This window comes from Tachysurus vachellii, chromosome 16 (assembly GCF_030014155.1).
Source record: "Tachysurus vachellii isolate PV-2020 chromosome 16, HZAU_Pvac_v1, whole genome shotgun sequence".
Classification (NCBI taxonomy): domain Eukaryota; kingdom Metazoa; phylum Chordata; class Actinopteri; order Siluriformes; family Bagridae; genus Tachysurus; species Tachysurus vachellii.
Genome location: NC_083475.1, coordinates 8,593,183 through 8,599,685, shown reverse-complemented (window position 1 = coordinate 8,599,685; position 6,503 = coordinate 8,593,183). Strand labels below are relative to the sequence as shown.

Here is a 6,503-nt window from a genome sequence, read left to right as displayed (position 1 = left end):
GTTTCTTTCAGCAGGAAAACACTTCCTGTCACACTGCAAAAATTGTTGACTTGATGTGTAGCAGCTGTTTTGGCAGCACAAGGGAGATCTACACTATATTAAAGTAGGTGGTTTTAATGTTATGGCTGATCATTGTATCTTCCTTTTGTTTCAGTCTACTATGCTGCTATAGTCATAACAATGTCCTCCCAAAACTCTGTTCTTCATGAGTGCACTCTATTCTCTGTGTGAAAATATGTTTGAGTTACCACTGTAAATGCTTCACAAATTGGTTTAGTTAGCTTCAGAAAATTATGTCCAGTTTGTCAAAATGCTTTAACAAACTTATTCCAAATTCCAGAGACCATGTTAGTGAAGCATCTTAATCTTGTATAATGAAAGAACCTTTCCTCATTTCATGGTGTTACAACTTGGAACTGAAATGAATTGGGATTATACGCTATGCCATAAACTTACATAAAATAGACAATAATACAAACATTATTGTTATTATTATTACTGTTTTTATCATTATTAATAAACAATACAGTATGTGTTGTATACGTATATGGTGTAAGGCGTCATAAATTTGGAACAGATCAAGGGCGTGAATATTTATGCAAAGTAACTGTACTTTGCATTTTCATTTTGAAGAGCAGTCCTTCGTGGTATTTCTATAGTTGACTGTCCAGAATCATCTTATCATTGAATAATCAGTCAGCAGATGAATTGTGTATACTCCAGGTACGATAGATAGATAGATAGATAGATAGATAGATAGATAGATAGATAGATAGATAGATAGATAGATACTTTATTGATTCTGAAGGAAATTGGAAATTCAAGCATCCAGTATTATCATACAGAAAAACAAGATTTTTCTTAAATAAACATTTTCTTAAAAGATAAAATATCGACCCATGTAAGTTAAAAGCCTCTACTATGCAGTAGCATTGTCTATAAGGCACAGCAGTGAGTAGGTAGAGCAGATGCAAGCAAGTTCTTTGCAAACAGTATACTAAAGATATATCAGGATGAAATAACCCCTAACTGGCAACCAGTGAAATGCAACAAACATACTTGTAAGACATAATCACAACTCTTTTTTTATACATTTATTTTTTTTTTTACATAAAATAATATATTTTTATTTCCTACAAAGACTACAAAAGTCACAAATGCTATTAGAAATGGATCATGTAAAGGAATACTGACAGTACAGTCTAGAATAAAGCTAGTTCAGTGTGCTGTTGTGTTAAAATTGTATTAACTAACATAACAATTTCTGCAAGCTCGGTAACTGATGTATTTATGCATTTTCTGCAATTGTAAACAAGTTGTGAGTTGAAAAGGTTGTGAAAGGCTTTCAGCTGTAATTCATTTATAAAGGATTTATATACTGTACAAAACCTCAAGAAGACCCAGAGCTGTGAAGTGTTTAAACTATGTGGATGACATTGAACTACAAAGAATAATACACAAATGTCAGCATGGTTACTTTCCAAGTTAAAGAGCAGAACGGATCATTTCACCGAGAGCTTGACTTGACACATCTCACAAAAAACACCGCTCTCCATCTGATTCTTAGGTCGTAACTCAAATGAAGTTACATGACCATCCTGGTCTGACCTCTGGTTCACATATAAACAGAGGAAAAAGTAGGAGTTTAACTGTAAGAACAAAATAGAAATAGTTTAGTGCAGCGCTTGCATTTGTTGTACGTCATGCTAGTTTGACAGCTAAAAATGTCATATGATTCCACACACAAACACACAATTTTCTGTAGTATAAACATGGACATTGGCTGCTTTTATTCATTTTTAAAGCATACTGTATTTGCAACATTATTTGCAAACAAAACAATATATTTGTGAAGGCAACATGTCAAGGCAACCTAATGTCTAACAGCCATCATAGCAATAAGCAGTTTATTTATTTATTTAGTTTGCTTATCACTAATAAATGTAAAAAAAATATAAAGAAAACCCCCCCTAAGGTCTAATAGCCATTACATGTATTTAACTTTTTTTTGTTTGTTTTGACACCCCCAGTGTCTAGTAGCCATTATAGAAATAGACATTTAATTTATTTATTTGTGTTTGTTTTATGCCAATAAATGTAAAATAAATTTATATAGAAAACACCCCAATTCTAATAGCCATTATAGCCATTTTATCTATTTGACTTTTGTTTGTTTTTTTGTTTGTTTGTTTGGACCACCACAGTGTCTAGTAACCATTGTAGCAATGGACATTTTATTTATTTGTTTGTTTTGTTTTCTTTGCTTTTTTATCATCAGTAAATATAAAAACTGTGTAGAAAACAACCTGAAGTCTACTTGCCATAGCAACATTCATTTTATTAGTTTGTTTTTATTTTTGCTTTGTTATGATTTGTTCTGTTTTGTTTTCTTTGTTTGTGTGTCGATTATCGTTATTGATGTTATTAGATTGAGGTTAGTTACAGATTTATCCATATTTCGAATGATTATAACTACATCTTAATTTTTGGCTATTTGGCTAAAATCGTATATCTCTAGAGGATCTTCGCGGCTTGGCATCCTGACGGCGGTTAAACTGTGAGAACTGGACATGTACACATGTCTCATAGCAGATATTCTAGAGAATTTGAAGTTTGTAAAGTGCTGCCCAAACACACTTCATAAATTTAATGGTAAGCTGAACTGTTAGCTAACTAAATATGTGAGTGTGTGATCTAGATATCTAGCATTAGCCTGATTGTTTCAACGAGCAGAATTTAGGAGAGCTACATTAGGCATCTTAGACAATTAACAACATCACTATGATGGTTAGGTGAAATGAGAATGGGTGCTGGTTGACTTGTTAGATGACTATATCATGAGTGCTCCTAATGAGCTGTAACTACAACTCACATAGAAAGGTTGATGTTCCATGTGAGTTGTAAATGTTAGTGATTAAGCATTTTGGCTTGCTTTTGTAAATCACTACAGACTCCAGCTATATTTTCACAACCGAAAAATAAAAAAAAATAAAAAATCAGACACCAAGATTTATAATCCTATGTAATGCTTGATGAGTACCTGAGAGGGTCTGTATGTTCCAGTCCTGATTGTAAACAGGTCTAATCATAATACTGAGAGTGCAGAAAGAACACAGAGAACCTAAACTTGTAGATGTTTAAGAACACAGAGTCACCTCGGTGCAGAAGATAAGCAGAAATGGCTGAGATTTGCTGATAAAAAAACGTCCACGCAATCCAATTATACACTCTATACAGGTTTTATCACTTCATCTCTTTCTCTTTCTTTCTCTCTCTCTCGCTGAGCACTCTAAACCTTTTTCTTTCTCTCGACCTTTAAACCCACATGGTCAAGAGTTTCACAAGAGCCTCTAAGTGGACCAGGTGCTGTGAAGTTGAAGTGAGTCAGCAGTGTCCCACTTACAGAGCTGAAGAAAGCTGTGGCAAGAATAATGTTAATGCTGGAGTCCTTGAGTTCACAGATCCCAGGTAGGCAGAACGTTCTGTTTTGTCACGGTCATATTGTCCTCCAAACTTCCCAATTAGCACATGTTGCTTTTCTGACCCGCTGTAAGTCCTGAGATGATGTAGGTTTATTATGCCACTGATCGGAGAGCACTTACTGATCTGTCCCTGAGACACATCACCTTAAGTCACTGTAAAAACGTTGCTTGTTCTCAATCAGCTTCATCCTATCTTAGTTGGTCACCTGGCTTGAGCCCAGTTTGGTCCAGTGAGAAGGCAGAGGGACGACTGAATGCCTCACAGTTTCTCTCCTGTTCAGTCAGTAAGGAGTGATTGTCTATCTTAGTGATATCACGACACGCCACTTGTCATGATCAGACTGCCCTGTGTACACATAAATATATTCTGTTATGAATGATTGTGCAATAATAAGAATAAGAATAAATGACGTATTTGGATAAAGAATTGATTATTACTATAAACTAACCTGCATATGGGCCAGTGATGATATTAGTATTAATCTGTTGTAGAAAAAGGACTAAAATCATTATTACATACTGAGCCAAATCCAAGTGAACAAAACAAATGAACACACACACACATTTGTCATGTTTTTGTTATCCAGTAATGATGATGGACATGAAACCTCCGGGACGCTGGAACTTTTTATGCGTCTCAGAGCAAAAGCCTAGCTACACGGCAACACCGCTCCTTCACACCCCTTCCTTCATTACCCACTATTCTCTCTATGAAGAGACAACACCCTGAATAAAAGTGCTTAATGAAATATTTTCAAATAAAATACAACAAATCATTGTGTGGACCGCTGACTAAATTAATAATGCAGACTTTTAATAACCCTTCTAACTTCTTTCTCAGTAACCCAAAAGAAACCTTTACTCTATATTATTTAGCCATTGTCCCGATGCAGACATTTGAGCTCCACCAAGATATTGTGAGCTTTTGTGAACACAGTGTTACTGAATGCAAAAGCATTGAATCATATGTTTAAACAATGTGGTGTAAATCAGACCTTTATGTGTGGACGGAGTCGGGGCTGTATTTACATTGCTGAGGTCAGCCGGTAATCCAACATACACTCCTCCATAGTTCTTCCTCTTCTCATCCTCTGGAAAAGCGTCCTCGCTCCTAATGGCACGGACATGGTAAGTGTGGACAAAACATTATCTATTGAGTTGTATAACACACTGTAGCCTGGGAAAAAATATATAGCTTTTCAAAATATTGGAGGTTTAATAACGCATCCCATAAGAAGACAATTTTGATGTTTAAGGTTTCTTTGTAATTGCTTCTCTGTTTGTAATGGGTTGCTATTTCGTTTGAAATGAAAAGATAAACATAAAGTCTTTTGGGGTCACCAAAGGTGTAAAGTGGGAACTGGAACGTTCCGGTGTGGGAGCAAGTTTTCATCCCAACCGAGCAGAAGCCACACCTGAATCTATTGAAAGCCAAGATCAACTGATTAAACAGGTGGAATCAGGTGTGGCTTCTGCTGGATTGGTATTAAAACCTGTACTAACCTGCACCTTTACACCCCTTTCTGGATCAGACTTTACACTTCCTATGTATGTGATATGTGATATATGTGTTATGATGATGAAAGAAAATGACATGTTGCTCTATATTGTCTTCTTTTCACTCACTTAACGTTAAAAAAAAGATTAATAAAAATTAGTCTTCCTGTGCTTCCAAATTGCTGATGCATACCACCCCGCTGCTGCGATCGCTCTACTGGCTTCCGGTAGCTGCACACATCAGATTCAAAACACTGAAGCTGGCCTACAAAGCCAAAAACGGACCAGCTCCCTCTTACCTCAAAGCCCTCATCACTCCTCGCACTGCACCCTGCACCCTCAGATCTACCAGCACTGCTCGACTGGTTCCACCATCTCTCGGGGTAAGAGGCAAGTATACTACAAGACTCTTTTCTGTTCTGGCACCAAGGTGGTAGAATGAACTTCCCCTAGAGGTCCGGACAGCTGAGTCACTGGCTATTTTCAAACGACTTATTTAATTTAATGCTTAAACTAGCACTTTCTCCCCTGTTTGTTGTGTGTGTGTATTTAAAAAAAACTTTGAACAGTGATTTTGGCTCATGATATCTTAAGTCTGTAACCCAGTGAACCAGAGTTAATGTACTCAGTGATAGAGACTTAAAAGCACTTTTGTACGTCGCTCTGGATAGGGGCGTCTGCCAAATGCTGTAAATGTAAATGTAGGTCACTGAGGGCAAGTGGCTCTTGTTTTGAAAGTCACTTTGTTAAAAAGCTTTCTAGCCTCCCACTGAGAAGTGTGATTGGCTGTTGTCTGGCATATCTGCAAGCTCTGCATGCTATAAACTCTAAGGACCCTATCAAGCCTGTTGAGCAGAAAAGTGATGAGTGAGTGTTGTGTGTGTGTGTATGTGTGTGTGTGTGTAGGCCTGATTCTTGGAACTGTTTAGTGAATAACAACCTGGGCTCCACCCTCCACTGCTTACAGCTGAAGAGTTGATTGACATGCAGTTCCAGGTAGCCTCAGGACCAACTGAGCCACACTAGGGGCACATTTCTAGAACATTCTCCCACCTCCTCTGCATACCTCCTTCATAATTTCCGATGGAGAGATTTTAAAGCTGGGAGGGTGGAATAACAACGAAGCCAAAGTGAATTTAAATAGACACTGACTACAGCCTAGAAGCATTTGTGAGTTTAGTGTATACTCACTCGCCTTTGGCAGCTTCGGGTTGACCTGCGGAGCATAAACCAGACATCAGATTTATTTACTTGTTATTAACAGGAGAAAGCAATAAAGTTTGAGAGTGTCATGAAAAAGTGCTGTGAAGGACTAACGTATTCTCAAGGCTTTACAGAAATGTTATGGTACATATCTTATCTGGTCTACAGTGTGTACAGCAGCATGATGAGATGTGTTGTCAGGCAGATTCAGAAGACATGGCAGAAGATTCAGAAGACATGGCTTGATGCAGAAGACATGGCATCCGCTCCACCAGTTCACTTTATATGAACCAAGAGTGTCAAACTTCTAAAATACCTTTA

The 6,503-nt window shown here is 37.2% G+C and overlaps 1 long non-coding RNA gene across 1 annotated transcript in view; it reads right to left on the bottom strand.

The window, feature by feature from the left end:
- Window positions 1–4,477: 4,477 nt before the first annotated feature.
- Window positions 4,478–6,503, bottom strand: part of LOC132859091 (uncharacterized) — a 3,270-nt gene continuing 1,244 nt past the window's right edge. The window contains exons 2-4 of the long non-coding RNA XR_009649705.1: window positions 6,171–6,195; window positions 5,920–6,079; window positions 4,478–4,593 (exon numbers count right to left, since the gene is read on the bottom strand). This is a non-coding gene — a long non-coding RNA (uncharacterized LOC132859091). The remainder of the gene's footprint in view (window positions 4,594–5,919; window positions 6,080–6,170; window positions 6,196–6,503) is intronic.